Raw genomic sequence first — 11551 nt, 5'->3', positions numbered from 1 at the left:
AGTGCACTCTCATTTTCCCTTTCTCACTCCCCATAAGGAAACACCTCAATTTGTCCCATGCACTGCCTCTGATGAATAAACTGGGATCATAAACCACTGATGACAAAAGTGTACATATCCCTGTGATACGTCAGAAAACACACCACTTCCCTGTTCAGATGATTTGACATGAACTAGGAAGCGCTGAACAGCACAGAGCTCAGTTTCAATCTCAACCAGTATTTCCCAGAGAAGATATCTACTTGCAAACTTCTATTGAGTTAAACCAGTGTTGAAAAGTGGAGGAGGGGTGGGGTAGAGAGGATGGAGTGTAGGGGATGGGTGGGGTGTAGAGGATGGGGTGTAGGGGATGGGTGGGTTGGTGGGGAAACATGTCCTTCATGTTATCAGAAAGCTATGCATTGTCACCAAGATGTCAAAAGGATCAATCTGAGATTCTCTGGAGGTGCCAACAGGTCAGGAGCATTTTCTAGATTGCAGACAGATACAAGGCATGATAAAACTGCAGTATATTTTCAAACTGAATTCCACAGATCATTTTCCATTTTTATAACTACATATTGTTCTTTGCTCCTTTTTACAGTAATATGCCAAAGACAGCTACTGTGACAGGCTGAACTATTGCTTTTCACCATAAGCGCTTTGGGACATTTCAAAGGCACTATATAAAACGCAAGTTGTTGACATAAAACTCCTGTTGTATTGCATTTTAAGACATCTCTAGGTCCATAATTTCATGTGTTAAATAATTCTGAAAGCAATTTTGACATCAAGTGTGTATAAATCTTCTGACGTTGTTATGTTATTCTAGTAAAAATATTCCATAAAACAGGTCTCCCCTTTAATCATGTTCATAGAGTATCCTGTTTAATAATGCAGCCTCTATTCCAGTGATTTTCCAACTTTTTTTGGGGGGGGGGGGGGGGGGAGGGGCGGGAAGGTGGTCTTCTACAAATATTAACACACTGCTGGGGATCGCCTGCAAATATTGGCGTACACCGATGGAGCTCTGTCCCAACTTCCAAAGACGGTGTCAGCTGGCCAAAGAAAAACAGTGTTAGCAGCCACTTTCAAACCATTTATTGCTACATGGCAGCAGAAATAATGTGCCAGTCAATCAACAAGTACAGGAAAATTCAAAAATGTTACGTCACAGGAAAATAATCAGATAACCTGAGATCCTCTGGGATTCACTTACAAACTTTCTAAGATCCAGGAATATTTGTTTCAATACCTACAGTATATCCAAACACAGCATTAAAGATATCTGATAGTTGACTAGATTTTAAAAAAAAGGAACAGCTAGTGCTCTAAGGCAAAGGTTGAACCTACAAACTTAATATAAATTCAAACTTACAAAGAATCTAGGAAAAAAAAAGGCATACTTTATCATAACATTAGGCTGATCCTGATCTGAACTGGTTGATAAATACTGCAGCTAAATAAGAGGATATTTCACTGGCTCTGAGTATAGGTTCTGAACACTATAGGACTAGAAATTTGGTTGTTTAGTGTTACCATTAGTGGCAGAGGGGTGCGCTAAGGGGCCGTTAAACACCTACTGCCCGTAGTGAAGGTTTAGCGGCAACGCTGACAGTTTGCGCTGCGCTCACTAGCGCCGCCCACCCGGTGACGTAACCGAGTGTGCAATGCCATCGTAATTCCAAGTTTGCAAAATTTAGGGGTGGAAATTGGTTTTTTTACGCCGCCCGTTACCGCTGGGGGTAGGCAGCAAATGGGCAGCAAAGGTCTACCGTCGACAGCATTCTAGTGCCAAATAATTGAGTGCGCCTCCTGCGATATTGCTACATGAGCACCCTAAGAGTAGTGTGGAAAGCTTCTCTTAGTGCTCCACTCTCCTCTTGGGGCGATGCAACTGACTATCGCACTTTGAGACATCACCCAGCGCTAAAGGTAGTGCCCCGGCACCATCACCGCCTCAAAGCGGGCGATACCGAATTTCTAGCCTTATGTATTTTCATGTTATGTTGTTGGAGTCTTCTAAAAATGATAGCCATTTGATATGCATGTATTGACATTCAGCCAAGCAGGGTATGTGTTTTAAAAAAAATGTAATTCATAACTCTAATAGCAAATGCCCACACCGCATTTTCACCTCTGACAAGTCCTCAAAGAGCACCCATATCAGTATAATGAACTCTATATTTATCATCGGCTAGCTTTCAAGAATGGAAAATAGGGAAACAAAATACTTTGTATGTATCATTCAAGAGATGGCCAGTGAATGGTAAAGGGATGAATTACTAATGGGTGAAAGACTCCTTGCCACTTTGGATCTGTGTGCGCATATGAATGAGATGATCCAAAACCAGACAGGAGTATATTATACACACATTCACAAATCTGCTATGGCATTGGTCATGGTGAGTTGGTGGTTATTAGGAAGAGTAGTATTCTCACGGATTTATCAGCTTTGGGGCAGCCTGGGATCTGGGAATAACGAGATGGGGTCTCAAAGAAGTACTTTCAGGATGGGTCCCAGTGTCTGAGAGCACTGGCTGGGCGTCCCATGTTCTGGGAATAGTTTAGAGGGGCGGCGGGGGATGGGGGGCGGGAGATGGAGGTGCTGGAAGCATTGGGACAGGTCTTGAAATCTGGGTTCACTGGAAGAGGAGGGAATGGAAGGAGGAAAGTGTTTTACATAGACATTCTAAATAATAGAGAAGGGATTATTATATATAAAATATCAATGTTGTCCAATAAAAATTGCTGATTAGCCACGGGTGTGGTTACGATGACATTTTAACCACATGTACTAATCCTAGTAGAAAATGCCTAACATTCACTCACTATTCAGGTAAAGGTGCTTCACATGTATATTTCCTCAGCGAAGATGCACCACCATTGAGTAAGCAAAAAAGTAAAGCACTCACAACGATGAAAAAACGCTCGCAAACTGCTTTTTGTCTTGCCATTGTGCCAATAAATGCTTAAAAAGATTAAAGTACACATGCATACCCCATGGGAATGAGCATTGCGATCACATGCCGAATGACAGTGTCTATTACTCATTATGAATTTACTAGTCAGTCATATTATTAGACATATCTGGATTCCCAATTAGCCACATATGGCTAGTGACTACTGTACTGGACATTGGACAACATTTAAATATATAACCGCAACCTAATTAATGCAAGTGAATTCTATATAAAATAGTTATTTAAATATTGGAGCAGATTTTTTTTTTTTAAATAGACAAATATGGAGCTAAATTTTAATATAAAATATAGAAATCTGGAAGCAATTTTTATGTAAAATACAAATCTGGAGGTGACATTTAGATAACATAAGCATAGAGCCAACTTATAATACAAAATATATAAATCTGGATATGAAATATAAAAACAAAGTACTGGAAATGTTCAGCAGGTCAGGCAGCATCTGTGGAGCAAGAAACAGAGTTAACTTTTCAGGTCAATGATCTTTTGTCAGGACTGGAAAAGTTTTAAGCAAGGAGAGGGGCAGGGTCAGGGGAGAGGGGAGGAAAAAACAAACACACTGGAAGGTGTGTGATCCGGTGGAAGGCAGGAAAGATTAAATGACAAAAGGAATGATTGTAAAAGGCAAAAGGAGATGGTAATAGTAAAGAAACAAAAGATGGGTCTAGAATGGGGTGTAAATGAGAATAGCAAAATCATCAACAGCTGCAAATCAAGAAAATGGGGGCAGAGATTATGGTCTGAAATTGTTGAACTTGATGTTGAGTCCAGAAGGCTGTAAAGTGCCTAATCGAAAGCTGTTCCTTGAGCTTACATTGAGCTTCATTCAAACAGTGTAGGAGGCAGAGAACAGAGTGGGAATGGAGCGGAGAATTAAAGTGACAAGCGACTGGAATCCCAGGGTCACGCTTACGGACTGAATGCAGGTCTGCCGCAAAACGGTCAAATGCTTTTATAAATCTGAATATGATTTTTATGTATAAAATATGAATCTGGATTTTAATATAAAATTGCCTGGCAAATGAAAGGTAACATCATATCAAGGCCAGAGATCCAAAAGGTCATACATCTGAGTAGAGGTACTTCCATAACTTCAGCGGAAGATTAGTAAAACCCTGGAGAAATAGCATAAACCACTGTTTTTAAACTCGATGCTGTTTGTCCAGGGGTCTCCCACTTCATCCCTGCCTCTGGCAACTGTCTGAGGCTGAATCAGGCTGTTTGCAACCTTGGTGTCGTGTTTGATCCCAGAGATGAGTTTCCGACCACACATCACGAAACGCTAACACGAAGACCGCCTACTTCCACCTACGTATCATCACCTGACTTCGCCCTTTGGCTCAGCTCATCTGCTGCTAAAACACTCATGCATGCCTTTGTTATCTCTGGACTTGACTATTCTACTGCACTAATATTAAAACAGAAAATGCTCAAAATACTCAACAGGTAAGGAAGGTAGCATTAGTGGAGAGAGAAAGAATGTTAGCGGCCACGATTTTGCTGACCTCGGTGGGTTTGTGGCGGGCGATGTCGGTGGTGGGTCCCAACTCCGCTGCTGGCTCCATCCCAGCCTCTGAAATGATTTTCTGTTGATTGGGCTTGTAAAGCCCGCCCAGCAAGTTTCCCAGCCAATTAGAGGAAGTGGGTTTCCTTAAAGGGACCATGTCTAAATTTAGTTTGACATTAGTGCTGTCAGCATTCTACAGCATTGAGGTACTGCCAACACTGACAAGGGCTGCACCCAGGTTCTCCCAGGACTCCGTCCATATGCTCCCAGCATGCAGGGAGGTTCTCTTCCCTTCCAAATCAGCAGAGAGACCTTCCCAGAAGACCAACACAGCCAGGTTGCACATTGCACAGAAGCGCACAAGCAGGGATGTCATCAGAAGGACCTGGGTGCGGTGGTACAAACCTTTCAATTATCTCATTAGCTCACGAAACGTTAGTACAAAGCCACACTCAACCTCATCCTGCTGTGCCTCTCATTACATTCCCATCATTCTGCCTTCCCTACCCTACTCCTGCACATCCTTACTCACATCAACTTACCTTTCATCTCCACCCATACCCTCTATCTACATTATCACATCCCCATCTCTCTAGCCACCCCTCACACTCAATTGCATCCTACAACGCAGAGGGTAGGCACTTGGGTGTTTCATGTAAAGTTTCTGTTAATGTGCTGTCACACATTGAAATCTTTATTTTCAACACTTTCTGTTCTTGGATATATTTGTGTGCACCTTTGGAAGTGGCTTAGTGAGTTGCAGAGAATGGGGGGACATAAATGGGAAAGGCAAGTGTGCGTGTTTTGACAGTGAGCTCCCGACATGCTGTCAATCAATTCACATTTAAATTGCCTACCCACCACCTACCCCATCGATTGAGCATCGGTAAAATTCCGGTCATCGACCTGAAACTTTAACTCTGTTTCGCTCTTCACAGATGTTATCTGACCTGCTGAGTATTTCCTGTTTTTATTTCAGATTTACAGCATCCGCAATAATTTCCTTTTGTATTCCACTGCACTCCTGGCCGGCCTCTCATCTTCCATCTTCCATAAACTCAAGCTCATCCAAAACTCTTCTGCCCGAATCCTAACGCACACGAAGGATCATTCACCCATCACCCCTGTGCTCGCTGACCTACATTAAGCTCCCGGTTAAGCAACGTCTCGATTTAAAAATTCTCCCTCCATGGCTTCACCCCTCCCTAACTCTGTAACCTCCCCCAGCCCTACAACCCTCCCAGATATCTGCGCTCCTCCATTCTGGCCTCTTGTGCCTTCCTGATTTTAATCCTTCCAACATTGGTGGCCGTGCCTTCAGCTGCCGAAGCCCGAAGCTCTGGAATTCCCTCTCTAAACCTCTCCATATCTCTATCTGCCTTTAAGACACTCCTTAAAGCCTATCTCACTGCCCGAATATCTTCTTAAGTGGTTTGGTGTCAAATTTTGTTTGATAAAACTACTGTGAATCGCCTTGGGATATTTTACTATGTTAAAGTGCTATATAAATGCAAGTTGCTGTTGTTGTTTCACCAATCTTCCTCCAGAGAGCACCTGCGGAAATTCCAAGTATTTATCTTTTACTTTTTCTTACCTGCATGTTCAGATTTCAAATTTACACATGGGCTTTTTTGTGTGAAAGCAAATAAATCAGCTGTATCTAACCAGTTTTAAAAAATAAATTTATAGTTACAAACTTTGACCTGCATATGCTCACTTTGTTCTATGCCAGTTGTGTGAACATGTAATCAGAAATGCAACTTTTTTTTTGATATGCCCTACCCTCAATGTAATTCTGGTATCACAGACACCCTTCAGAAAGGTACAAGAAAATAGCCCTTTCGTCTCATAAAATCCTTTGTCTCCTTAATAATATCATCATCCTACAACATAACCTCACCCCAAGGGTCTAAACTGTCATGGAGTTGACAGCAATCTCCCTAATCCCAGAACATTGCAATTTGCTGCCACATTCTTGACCTTAGCAACAAAAAAACCCTTCTTCCATGCGTAAACAGACACCAATTCATACAGGATGTGTATGCTGATTTTGATATAAATACATGTGATAGCTGAAGAAGTGCTTTACCTCCATGGTATTCAATAATGTGGACACAGGCTCTGGGGGACAGAACAGGCATGAGATTTCTGTTTTACCAATCATCACAACATTATTTTTAAAGGCGCAATTAGGCATTAATTTATTTCATCAATCATTTAATGGTAATATATTTTGGCGAAATGGATTAGACTAGCTTGTTAAAATTACATTAAGAAAAACACCACTTGACATTCTTTCTGAACTAAATCTCTTTGAGCCTAACTTTTCTGATCTGTTGTTTACATAGTAACAATGACTACTTTTCAAAAAGTAATTCGCTGAATGTGAAACACTTTGATACATCTTGAAGATGTGATATAATGCTATATAAATGCAAGTTCTATCCTTATGGAATTAACGTGTCACCTTGGCTCAGTTCATAACACTCCCAGCTTTTGGAGGAGCTCTTCACTTGTGCTGATTAAAGATTCTCTGGCACTATTTGAAGAACAGGGTGTTTCCCAATGTCACAGCCAACATTAGTCCCTCAACTAACACCACCAAAAACAGATTAACCGGTGATACAACTCATTGCTATAAGAGAGATCTTGCTGTGCACAAAATGTCTGTTACCTTTATTCAGATAACAATTTTTTTATTTTTTTATTTTTATTCGTTGCCAATCTTTCCAATTCTTTGTCAGATCATCTTGTCAGATTACAAACGCCAGAGGTCACCTTGCACACATCAAGGACCACTCTGCGCCAATGCTCTTAGCCAAAAGGCCTAGAGCCACTGCACCGTTCCTGGAAGTACTGCAATACCAGGTTCGTGCCATGGAGCTGGATGGGTCAGGCCCCCCACACACCTCCGTGGATGGGTCAAACCACCCACCTCCTATTTCCAAAAAGCATAGGAGAATCACCTTCCTGATCCAGGGAGAACCACGTTGGGGTCATGGTTACTCCCCTGTCAGGTCAGTTACGCATGATCTTAGCCAAAAGGCCGAGAAGCGATGATAAGAACAGATACTACACTTGATCTTAGCCAAAAGGCCGAGAATTACTGCACAATATAATTTACTGTGTGCGAAGTGCTTTGGAATGTTTCGGAAGTGCTGTGGTAAGGCCCTATATAATTTTTTTCCTCTGCATTATATTGTCATGAATCATTTAAATTGGACAGATTCAATAAAACCCCTCAAAACCCTCATGTTCACCAAACACCTTTTATATAAATACTAGTGTAAAACACTAAAGAACAAATAAATGTGGAAAAATATTTTCAAAAATATACAAATAGAGACCAAGAAACTTATTGGCCCCTATTTTCCACTTGCTGGATTTTTGGCGCCCGGCACATGTTAACGTACAATGTTTTTGTACGTTTGAGGCAGAAAAAAAAATTGGGACTTTCGCCAAAGAAATATTTGAATTTGGAGCCACGTTCTCTGAAGTTAGTCTGGGGACGGCGGAGATTCAAGTCTGCGCTAAAAACTCTCTGGGCATGCGCAAAAAGCTGAGATTGGCAACCAGAGACCAAAGCTGAAGCCCGCTCCCCCACCGCTACTGAAAGGGCTATAAAGGACCTCTTCCCCTGCTGGACCAGCGGCCCACTGTGCCCCCCCGCATTGGACCCGCGGCCACCGCAACCCCCCCCCCCCCCCCCCCCCATCCCGGGCCGAATGGCCCTCCCGCTCCCAAACTTCAACTCGCAGGGGGTGGGTGGGGCCATTGGCCCGGGATTGCAGCTGGGGGAGCAGTCCTTTCGGCCCGGAAATCGTCTTCCTTGCTCCAAAGAGTTCCCCGTTGAAAAATAAGTATTTTATTTTGTATTCTTATTGCCTCGCTTCTGTCCTCTTGTGCGCCGCGCCGATTCCTTAACTTCACAGATGGGTTTTTTTTGCGGTGCTTTTGGCCAGTGCGCGCTACGCTGAAAAAAAATCATGGACGGCCAAAATCAGTTAAAGGGCCAAAAACGGCACAGAAATCAGTTTTAAACCAGACCTGTGCCAAAAAATCTGGTGTACAAAAAAACAGCACTGACAGTCGCCGCTGGCGTACAAACTGAGGAAAATTGCAAAATCAAGATTGCTCCAAAAAAAAAAATCAGCGGATGTCAAAAAACGCCGCCCAATGGTGATGAAAATAGAGCCCATTAAACCTTCCTCTTCCATTCTTATTTCATGCTGTGATTTAAATGGAGTTATTAGACTGTGGGTTTGTATGTTTCTTCATTTTCTGAACACCAGAGATTTCTTCTGTTCACTATTTATTGCAAAATCATAAATGCATTTATAAAGAACAGGTTTCTATTTTCAATTCAAATAGTAAACAGAGGAAATGTTCCCCCAAATAATAGCTCCAGCGACTGCTTGGTGTCAACTAGGGATTATGTTAGGGGCTCTTCGCCCTCTTGTCATCTAAAGAAAGGGTGTGTGTGGGTGTTGTGGGAAGAGGCAGGGTGAGGCATGTTTATTTATACTGGGGGGTAGGAAAGAGGTAGGTGAGGGTATGTTTATTTATACTGGGGTTTGGGGTGGGGGGGGGGGGGGCGGTGGAGACCTAAAGTGACAGTACGTTACTTATACAAGGTAGCTTATGAATGTACAGGAAATAGAGAGAAATAACATGGGGAAAATACCTGAAAAAAAATCAAGGTCCTCTTCTGATATCTATTTTAATATTTTCTTATTGTGTCAGCATGAAAGTAAGAAATAGGAGCAGGAGTAGACCATATGGCCCCTCGAGCCTGATGTGCCATTCAATAAGATCATGGCTGAACTTTTACATGAATTCCACTTTCCGGCCCTATACCTATATACCTCGATTCCCTTTCGTGTTTAACAATCTATCGATCTCAGTCTTGAATCTACTCATCGACAGCAGCCACAGCTCCCTGGGGTAGAGAATTCCATCTCAGTCTTAAATGGCCGACTCCTTATCCTGAGATTATGACCCCCGAGTTCTGGACTCTCCAGCCAGGGGAAGCAGCCTCTCAGCATCTACTCTGTCAAGCCCTCTAAGAATTTTATATATTTCAACGATATCACCTCTCATTCTTCTAAACTCCAGAGAATATATAGGGCTACAATTTCACCAGACTGTCATTATTTGACAAATAACGGCATTTGAGTGAAAAAATAAAAAAAGTTGCGACATTTTTTTAAATGGGGTAAGTTTGGCCAAACAATACTCCAGTCATTAAAAAATGGCATTGCTGGAGGAATCGTGTTGGAAAATGCCATCCTCTCCAACTTTAACGTGAGGCCAATATCGCGAAAAATACAGGGGAAAAAAAAAATCAAAACAAATTTTCAAAAATAAATAAAAATTGAGAAAACATTCACAAAATTGCTGAATTTAAAAAAAAGTTACTTACTTTTTTGTAGAGCTTATTATTACCACCATTCTTGAAGCTGCAATGCAAGGTTTTTCAAAACGGTATTTTGCGAAGCGAGTACGGTGGTGCCAAACGGCCAAACTTAGGCGGTACTTTTTTTTAAGCTATGGCATTACTGAAAAGGATAATATTTTGACAATGCCATTCTTAAGGTTTGTGGGATTTTAAGCACTTTATTTTAAGGACAAAACATTTGTTTTAAATGGGGAAAAAAAATCACGTTAAAACACACGTTAGGGTGGCAAAATTCGAGCCCTATACGCCCATTCTATTCAATCTCTTCACATAGGACAGCCCTCTTATTCCAGGAATCAATCTAGTGTTGCAACCCCTCCAAGGCAAGTATATCCTTCCTGAGGTAAGGAGACCAAAACAATGGTTGCATACGAGACCTGCAGGGAAGCTCTTATAACAAAGAGATTGTTCATTAAAGTGGTTTCAGTCCTGGAGGGATGGTGATACAATCCTCAGAGACGCGATAAAAAGTGCTGTAAATGTTTAGTTCAAATTAGAGGATAAGTACAGCTTTACATCATGACACATACAAAAGGAAAGTTTTAGATAAATTGATTGCTATGGGAAGATAAAGCACCAAGGCCTGACAGGATACATCCTTGGATCCTGAAAGAATTGAGGGAGGAAATTGTAGATGTCCTATAAATTATATTTGAGGGCTTGATTGAGTGTGGATGTGTGCTGAAGGGCTGGAGAGTGGCCAATGTAATGCCCATTTAAAAAAAAAAGGGAGACAGAGCTAATTTGGGTAAAAGCAGGTCAGGGAACTTGACATCTGTGGTAGAGAAAAGTCTTTAAAGATTCATTTAGGGGCCAAAATTGCCCACCGCCTGAAACTAGTCGCACCTACCGCTCTTGATGTTTCCCGGCTCCCCAATGCATGGAGCAGCCAAACCAGAGAAATTCAGCACTTTGTGCTTTCTTTTGAAATGGGACGGAAGTGGCCTCATCATTAAGGCGCAAGTGACAATGTTGCAAGGCAACAGCGCCGCGCTGATGACGTAATCGCGCTGGCGTGTCACAATGTCCCTCCCCATCAGTTAAAGGGGAGGGCCGCTGTGAACTCTCCAGCCACTTTAGTGGCAAACGCTGGGGCACCAAAAGGAGGGTTTTGGCCGGGCCCACAGCCTGGCACCCAAGAAGTGTGGTGGCATGGCCGAAACCCGCGGCCATAAATGTCAGCCCGACCCGACAGTCAGCTGACAAAAATAAAAAAAGCATGGCGTTGCCAGCAGCACCACCTCCCCCTTCAAGGGCGGCCACGCCACCAAGCCACAGAAAGGGTACCGACAGCAAAAGCAGTCAGTGGCACCAACCGGCAGCAGCGGTGCTCCCGTGGGGCAATATCACGACAGGGTCGCCACCAGTCAGTAAGGGATCGATGCATGCACGCTGTGGTGGAAAAACGGGCGGAGTGGTCCCTTACACTGCTCCAAAATGGAGGAAGGGCAATTTCTAAAATGGCAGCTCCTCCACGAAGACTCTGTGGCCATTCCGCACCGACCCATCCCCAGGTGGCCACAGGCCTTATAGATAGAAAGAGGCAATTTCAGCCCCTAACTTACCACTCATCTAATTGAAGTAAAAATGGTTAGAAATAGCTAGCACAGATTTCAAAAGGGA

The 11551-nt window shown here is 42.7% G+C and overlaps 1 pseudogene; it reads right to left on the bottom strand.

Annotated features, from left to right (window-relative positions):
- Window positions 1-7301: 7301 nt before the first annotated feature.
- Window positions 7302-7578, bottom strand: LOC139263544 (U2 spliceosomal RNA; annotated as a pseudogene).
- Window positions 7579-11551: the final 3973 nt, after the last annotated feature.

This window comes from Pristiophorus japonicus, chromosome 4 (assembly GCF_044704955.1).
Source record: "Pristiophorus japonicus isolate sPriJap1 chromosome 4, sPriJap1.hap1, whole genome shotgun sequence".
In the NCBI taxonomy this organism is placed as follows: Eukaryota; Metazoa; Chordata; class Chondrichthyes; family Pristiophoridae; genus Pristiophorus; species Pristiophorus japonicus.
This window is presented reverse-complemented; position numbering and strand designations above follow the sequence as displayed.